Below are 8,766 nucleotides of genomic sequence, written 5' to 3'. Positions count from 1 at the left end.
ATTCGCCGATGACATTGCAATTCTGTCAGAGACAGCATAGGACTTGGAAGAGCAGTTGAACGGAATGGACAGTGTATTGAAAGGAGGATATAAGATGAACATCAACAAAAGCAAAACGAGGATAATGGAATGTAGTCAAATTAAATCGGGTGATGCTGAGGGAATTAGATTAGGAAATGAGACACTTAAAGTAGTAAAGGAGTTTTGCTATTTAGGGAGTAAAATAACTGATGATGGTCGAAGTAGAGAGGATATAAAATGTAGACTGGCAATGGCAAGGAAATCGCTTCTGAAGAAGAGAAATTTGTTAACGTCGAGTATAGACTTAAGTGTCAGGAAGTCGTTTCTGAAAGTATTTGTATGGAGTGTAGCCATGTATGGAAGTGAAACATGGACGATAACTACTTTGGTCAAGAAGATAATAGAAGCTTTCGAAATGTGGTGCTACAGAAGAACGCTGAAGATTAGATGGGTAGATCACATAACTAATGAGGAGGTGTTGAATAGGATTGGGGAGAAGACAAGTTTGTGGCACAACTTGACTAGAGGAAGGGATCGGTTGGTAGGACATGTTTTGAGGCATCAAGGGATCACAAAATTAGCATTGGAGGGCAGCGTGGAGGGTAAAAATCGTAGAGGGAGACCAAGAGATGAATACACAAAGCAGATTCAGAAGGATGTAGGTTGCAGTTGGTACTGGCAGATGAAGAAGCTTGCACAGGATAGAGTAGCATGGAGAGCTGCATCAAACCAGTCTCAGGACTGAAGACCACAACAACAACAACAATGTCTTTTTTTTGTCTGGATCAGCTTACTGTGTTAATGTAAGTAGCAGACGTTCAAGAGTGGATTCAATTCGTGGTATCAGCTTCAATGAGGCAAAGCCTTCATTACACCGGATGTGTACTGTGACAAAGTTTATTTTGGTAGCGCACAAGGAACATGTTTACCTCAGACTGTACAAAATGCTGTCTAGAGTAAATTTGTTGTGTCTCAGTAAAGTCTCACATCTACTAATGCAATGCTCGTGGAAGCCAAAGAAATGCCTCTTAACATACACTTTTGGAAATTGAAATAAGAACACCGTGAATTCATTGTCCCAGGAAGGGGAAACTTTATTGACACATTCCTGGGGTCAGATACATCACATGATCACACTGACAGAACCACAGGCACATAGACACAGGCAACAGAGCATGCACAATGTCGGCACTAGTACAGTGTATATCCACCTTTCGCAGCAATGCAGGCTGCTATTCTCCCATGGAGACGATCGTAGAGATGCTGGATGTAGTCCTGTGGAACGGCTTGCCATGCCATTTCCACCTGGCGCCTCAGTTGGACCAGCGTTCGTGCTGGACGTGCAGACCGCGTGAGACGACGCTTCATCCAGTCCCAAACATGCTCAATGGGGGACAGATCCGGAGATCTTGCTGGCCAGGGTAGTTGACTTACACCTTCTAGAGCACGTTGGGTGGCACGGGATACATGCGGACGTGCACTGTCCTGTTGGAACAGCAAGTTCCCTTGCCGGTCTAGGAATGGTAGAACGATGGGTTCGATGACAGTTTGGATGTACCGTGCACTATTCACTGTCCCCTCGACGATCACCAGTTGTGTACGGCCAGTGTAGGAGATCGCTCCCCACACCATGATGCCGGGTGTTGGCCCTGTGTGCCTCGGTCGTATGCAGTCCTGATTGTGGCGCTCACCTGCACGGCGCCAAACACGCATACGACCATCATTGGCACCAAAGCAGAAGCGACTCTCAGCGCTGAAGACGACACGTCTCCATTCGTCCCTCCATTCACGCCTGTCGCGACACCACTGGAGGCGGGCTGCACGATGTTGGGGCGTGAGCGGAAGACGGCCTAACGGTGTGCGGGACCGTAGCCCAGCTTCATGGAGACAGTTGCGAATGGTCCTCGCCGATACCCCAGGAGCAACAGTGTCCCTAATTTGCTGGGAAGTGGCGGTGCGGTCCCCTACGGCACTGCGTAGGATCCTACGGTCTTGGCGTGCATCCGTGCGTCGCTGCGGTCCGGTCCCAGGTCGACGGGCACGTGCACCTTCCGCCGACCACTGGCGACAACATCGATGTACTGTGGAGACCTCACGCCCCACGTGTTGAGCAATTCGGCGGTACGTCCACCCGGCCTTCCGCATGCCCACTATACGCCCTCGCTCAAAGTCCGTCAACTGCACATACGGTTCACGTCCACGCTGTCGCGGCATGCTATCAGTGTTAAAGACTGCGATAAGCTCCGTATGCCACGGCAAACTGGCTGACACTGACGGCGGCGGTGCACAAATGCTGCGCAGCTAGCGCCATTCGACGGCCAACACCGCGGTTCCTGGTGTGTCCGCTGTGCCGTGCGTGTGATCATTGCTTGTAGAGCCCTCTCGCAGTGTCCGGAGCAAGTATGGTGGGTCTGACACACCGGTGTCAATGTGTTCTTTTTTCCATTTCCAGGAGTGTACATTGATATTACTGGTAGCCAAAATTTTGAACGACTGTCTGAGGGTACTAGTCATCCTGTCGTTGTGATAGGTACAAAAATAGTAAAGACAATAGATCATAAAATCAGATCAGTGATCCGACCCATATTACTCAGAAGTAATGTTCGTTCAGGTAACATGATGCTACTTATTTCCTAGCGTTACGGTCTCCAGTTTTTCATTATGACCATGAAGTCAGGAGAAAACTGAAATACATTGTGAAGAAGTTGTATTCAACAGTATATTAGATGGATAGTTATAAGCCTAGGATATGCATTCTACAGCCCATACAGTGGAACACAGGAATTGTATGGACTTCCATAGGAAACCTAGAAATAGACAACTGAATTCACGGCAGTTAAAGTAGTTATTAAGGAGTGTAATAGTTTACAAAAAATTTTGCGGTCTCTGATATCAGAAGTGCATTTCAAGAATTGGAATATTGCAACTATATTCAAGCAGAAAAATAGGTAATCTGAACTTAAATTACATCTAGAACACCGAAGACAAGCGTCAGAATGTGAACCATCATAACGAAACAGAGGATGTTTATCGAACAACCGTGCTACAACAGGTCATTCATATGGAATATTCTTGTCTTATATTATCACCATTCCTTTAAACAAGGAATATGCTCAGAAGAAATTGTCCCGAAAAATCTTTCCAAATAGTGGAAGTCAGTCTCATCATTGTGGCATACAAACCATATAGGAGTGTGAACAGAGAGTTCCGTAAGCAACTTCGGAAACAAGGAGAGCATTCTCTACTTTATAATATGTGGCATTGCCTGGTACAATCATGTATGAAACATTACCTTCTCATCTGTCAAAGGAAAACTAAGTTCTATAAAAGTGTAAAGTGCATAATGCTGCTTAAATTCGAACTAATTCGACTAATACTCTTGAAAATCTTTGCTGATGTATACCATACCGAAGAACGTATCCACGCTAATGAACTAAAGTAAGCTTATTTCATTCAACCACTGTTATAATTTACTTTTAGTGTACCAATAATTGTTACAGACGTTGGCAGCATAGTTTTCATCGGTGAGGCCTATCAACAAATTAGAATATTAATAATAAGTGATAATCAATAAGTAAACTTCCCGTTGCGGCGTATAAGTTTAAAGGTTGGCTGAAAGGTGCCTACAACCTCCCTCTTTTAACGGTGCAAAAGGGAGGGGCAGACGTCAAGCTCTGGTTCGGCGACACTTCAACAGCAAGATGTCTGCGAAAAAGGCCATGGCTCAGAAGTTCATGTGAGAAGTGAGTTAACGATGTCACATTGGCACCAAATTTGATCACAATTCTGCCCAACGCCACAGTGGACATATAGAACGAAAGGAAGATAGTCTACTTTCTGTTACATTTCACCCGCACTTTCGACGCCTCTGCGATGACGGTTGGAAGTGTGACACCAAGCGTTGAAGGACGTCACTGAACCTAGCACTCTGCTTGAGGCGTCGATTCCCACACATTTTGCGATCAAAGCAACTACGTGATAAAAAGTATCCTGACACGTGGCTGAAAATGACTTACAAGTTCGTGGACCCCTCCATCGGTAATGCTGGAATTCAGTAAGGTGTTGGCCCACCATCTGCCTTGATGACAGCTTCCACTCTCGCAGGTATACGTTCAGTCAGGTGTTATAAAGTTTCTTGGGGAATGGTGGCCCATCCATTATGGAGTGTTGATCTGAGGAGAGGTACAGTGGTTGATCGGTGAGCCCTGACACAAAGGTGTTCGATAGGATTCAGGTCAGGGCCCTGTGCAGGCCAGGCCATAACACCACCGCCTCCGAACTTTACTGTTGGCGCTACACACGTTGACAGCTGACGTTCACCAGGCATTCGCCAAACCTACACCCTGCCATCTGATCGCCACATTGTATACCTTGATTTTTCACTTCTCACCACGCTTTTCCATTGTTCCATCGTCCAATGTTTAATCTCCTTACAGCAACATCGCGTCGTTTGGTTTTTACCGACGTGATTTGTGGCTTAGGAGCAGCCGTTCCACCATGAAATCCAAGATTCTCACCTCAAGCCTAACTGCCATAGTACTTGCTGTGGATCGTGAAGCAGTCCGAAATTCCTGTGTGATGGTCTGGATAGATGTCTGCCTATAACACATTACGACTCTCTTCAACTGTCGGGAGTCTCTGCCAGTCAGCAGATGAGGTTGGCGTGTTGGAGTTTGTGCTGTGCGTGTCCGTTCACGTCTCCAGTGTCACATCGGAAACATGGGCCTAGGAATGTTTAGGAGCGTGGAAATCTCGGGTACAAACGTATGGCGCAAATGGCAGCCAACCATCTGACCATGTTCGTGAGTGCCGCGGAGTGCCCTATTCTGCTCTCTCAGGATGTCCGATGATTTCTGAGGTCGCTGATATGGAGTGACTGGTGGTAGGTGGCAGCACAGTGGTTTTGGGGTGTCCGGATCACATAGTGTATCACAACAGGACGGCGTTCTTGAAAATATTTGAAACTGCTGACACACCATCGACGCTTCAACCCCTCTCAAGACTAGCAACCCCACTCATGAGTGCCCTTGAGCAGGGCCTTGGAAGTCTACGTCGAGCGTAGCAGGTACGTTTATCTTTGTGTGAGCCAAGTGCATCTCACCATACAGACGTATGTTGTAAGCAAACTCAATGTGACTCCGTATTTTCATGGCCCGTTATCTATGTTACGTATTGGTGTCATTTTATGGGTGTATATAGGGCATTTTGAGTTGTGGATTCTTCATAAATAGATGAGGCCTTATTCAAATTAATTTTCAGGGTGATGGTGTCATGACTCCGTTCGCTGACAGATAGAGAGCAAACGATAGCTTATAAGCCTCCGTATGAACCCTAATCTCCTTTATCTAATCTTCTTGGTCCTTTCGTTCAATGTATGTTGCAGAATTGTTCTGCAGTCAGCTTCAAATATAGTTTCTCTTCTCAATAGTATTGTCAGCAGTGCGCAAGTAGCAGCAAGTGGCTTATTTAGCATTCATATAAGTTTAGTAGTCAATTTGAAAATTAGTTTGAGTGTTCTTAGCACACTTGTTTAGTTAAATCCGTCATATCATTGTGTAGTTTCGTAATTAGCTGGGACAGATTTGCGTTTTAATATCTTTGACGTGTAAAGTCGCGTAGAAGTCTGTCATTTATTTATGTCAAATAGCCTTTGTACGTTACTGACAGTACAGTTAGCCTTCTGCCACCGAGCAATGTGTCAGCAGTGCGCAATTAGCAGCATTACTGCATTTACTAGGTAGTCTTGTATTTTGAAAAACCGTTTAAATTTTGTGTCGAATTGTTTGTGCTCTCTGTAGATTGGTTCAGACATTCTTTCCACAACAGTATTTAGCATGGATAGGGACTGTGACTGCTGTGTTCGGATATGGGCTGAGTTGGCATCCCTTCGCGCCCAGCTTCAGGCAGTGTTGGCTTTGGTCACACAGCTTGGGGCTGTGGCCAATGGGCATCACTGTGAGGGTCCGATCGCGGTTTTGTCGGGGACGGCCATCTCGTCCCACGCATCCTCCGATCGGACGTCGGCTGTGGCTGCCCAGGGTACTGCCGACCCCTCATCCATGGTGGAGTGGGAGGTCGTCTCGAGGTTGGCAGGGGGCGAAAGACATACCGGAGGGCTGAATGTAAGACCTCTCCAGTTTGTCTGACGAACCGGTTTGAGGCTCTGTCTCCAGCTGATACTGATCTTCGGCCGGACATGGCTGCTTGTCCTGTTCCAAAGGTTGCCCCTCAGTCCACAAGATCCGGACGGTCGCAGAGGATGGGCTTACTGGTAATTGGGAGCTCCAACATCAGGCGCGTAATGGGGACCCTTAGGGATATGGCTGCAAGGGAGGGGAAGAAAACCAATGTGCATTCCGTGTGCATACCGGGGGGAGTCATTCCAGATGTGGAAAGGGTCCTTCCGGATTCCATGAAGGGTACACGGTGCACCCATCTAAAGGTAGTCGCTCATGTCGGCACCAATGATATGTGTCGCTATGGATCGGAGGAAATCCTCTCTGGCTTCCGGCGGCTATCTGATTTTGTGAAGACTGCCAGTCTCGCTAGTGGGATGAAAGCAGAGCTCACCATCTGCAGCATCGTCGACAGGACTGACTGCAGACCTTCGTTACAGAGCCAAGTGAAGGGTCTGAATCAGAGGCTGAGACGGTTCTGCGACCGTGTGGGCTACAAATTCCTCGACTTGCGCCATAGGGTGGTGGGGTTTCGGGTTCCGCTGGATAGGTCACGAGCCCACCATACGCAGCAGGCGGCTACACGGGTAACAGTGGTTGTGTGTCGTGGATTGGCGGTTTTTTAGGTTAGATGGCCCCAGACAAGTACAGAAAGGGCAACAGCCACAAAGGGTGCGGGGCAAAATCAGGACATGCAGGGACCAAGCATCAATCGGTACTGTAATTGTAAACTGTCGAAGCTGCATTGGTAAAGTACCGGCACCTCAAGCGCTGATAGAAAGCACCAAAGCTGAAATCGTTATAAGTACGGAAAGCTGGCTGAAACCAGAGATAAATTCTGTTGAAATTTTTACAAAGGCACAGACGGTGTTTAGAAAGAATAGATAGCATGCAACCGGTGGTGGCGTGTTTGTCACTGTTAGTAGTAGTTTATCCTGTAGTGAAATAGAAGTGGATAGTTCCTGTGAATTATTATGGGTGGAGGTTATACTCAACAACCAAGCTAGATTAATAATTGGCTCCTTTTACCGACCCCCCGACTCAGCAGCATTAGTGGCAGAACATCTGAGAGAAAATCTGGATTACATACCGCATAAATTTCCTCAGCATATTATAGTCTTAGGTGGAGATTTCAATTTACCAGATACAGACCGGGACTCAGATTTTCAGGACGGGTGGTAGGGACAGAGCATCGAGTGACATTATACTGAGTGCACTATCCGAAAATTATCTCGAGCAATTAAATAGAGAACCGACCCGTGGAGATAACATCTTGGACCTACTGATAACAAACAGACCCGAACTTTTCCACACTGTAAGCGCAGAAGAGGGAACAGGGATGAAAAGGCCATTGCAGTAATCCTGAATATGGAAGTAATTAGGAATATAAAAAATTGGAGGAAGGTTTATCTGTTTAGGAAGAGTAATAGAAGGCAGATTCCAGACTACCTAACAGATGAAAACGTAAATTTCTTTTCGACACTGACAATGTTGAGTGTTTATGGAAAAAGTTCAAGGCAATCGTAAAATGCGTTTTAGACAGGTACGTGCCGAGAAAAACTGTGAGAGACGGGAAAAACCCACCACGGTTCAACAGCAAAGTTAGGAAACTACTGCAAAAGCAAAGAGAGCTTCACTGTAAATTTAAACGGAGCCAAAACCTCTCAGACAAACAGAAGCTAAACGATGGCAAAGTTAGCATAAGGAGGGCTATGCGTGAAGCGTAAAGTTCTATGTACCGACTCGACAGAAAATGCTTGGAAGTTTTGGTCTTACGTTAAAACAATAATTGGCTCGAAACAGCATATCTAGACACTCTGGGATGATAATGGCATTGAAACAGAGGATGACACACATAAAACTGAAGTACTGAACACCTTTTTCCAAAGCTGTTTCACAGAGGAAGACCGCACTGAAGTTCCTTTTCTAAATCCTCGCACGAACGAAAAAATGGCTGTCAGCGAAATAAGTGTCCAAGGAATAGAAAAGCAACTGAAATCACTCAACAGAGGAAAGTCCACTGAACCTGACGGGATACCAATTCGATTCTGCACAGAGTACGCGAAAGAACTCGCCCCCCTTCTAACAGCCGTGCACCGCTGGTCTCTAGAGGAACGGAAGGTTCCAAATGATTGGAAAAGGGCACAGGTAGTACCAGTTTACAAGAAGGGTCGTCGAACAGATGCGCAAAACTATAGGCCTATATCTCTGACATCGATATGTTGTAGAATTTTAGAACATGCTTTTTGCTCGCGTATCATGTCATTTCTGGAAACCCTGAATCTACTCTGTAGGAATCAACATGGATTCCGGAAACAGCGATCGTGTGAGACAAAACTCGCTTTATTTGTTCATGAGAACCAGAAAACATTAGATACAGGCTCCCAGGTAGATGCCATTTACCTTGACTTCCGGAAGGCGTTCGATACAGTTCCGCACTGTCGCCTGATAAACAAAGTAAGAGCCTACGGAATATCAGACCAGCTGTGTGGCTGGATTGAAGAGTTTTTAGCAAACAGAACACCGCATGTTGTTCTCAATGGAGAGACGTCTACAGAGGTTAAAGTAA

This window comes from Schistocerca piceifrons, chromosome 5 (assembly GCF_021461385.2).
Source record: "Schistocerca piceifrons isolate TAMUIC-IGC-003096 chromosome 5, iqSchPice1.1, whole genome shotgun sequence".
Classification (NCBI taxonomy): Eukaryota; Metazoa; Arthropoda; class Insecta; order Orthoptera; family Acrididae; genus Schistocerca; species Schistocerca piceifrons.
The sequence above is the reverse complement of the archived record's forward strand: the minus strand, read 5'-3'. Positions refer to the sequence as shown.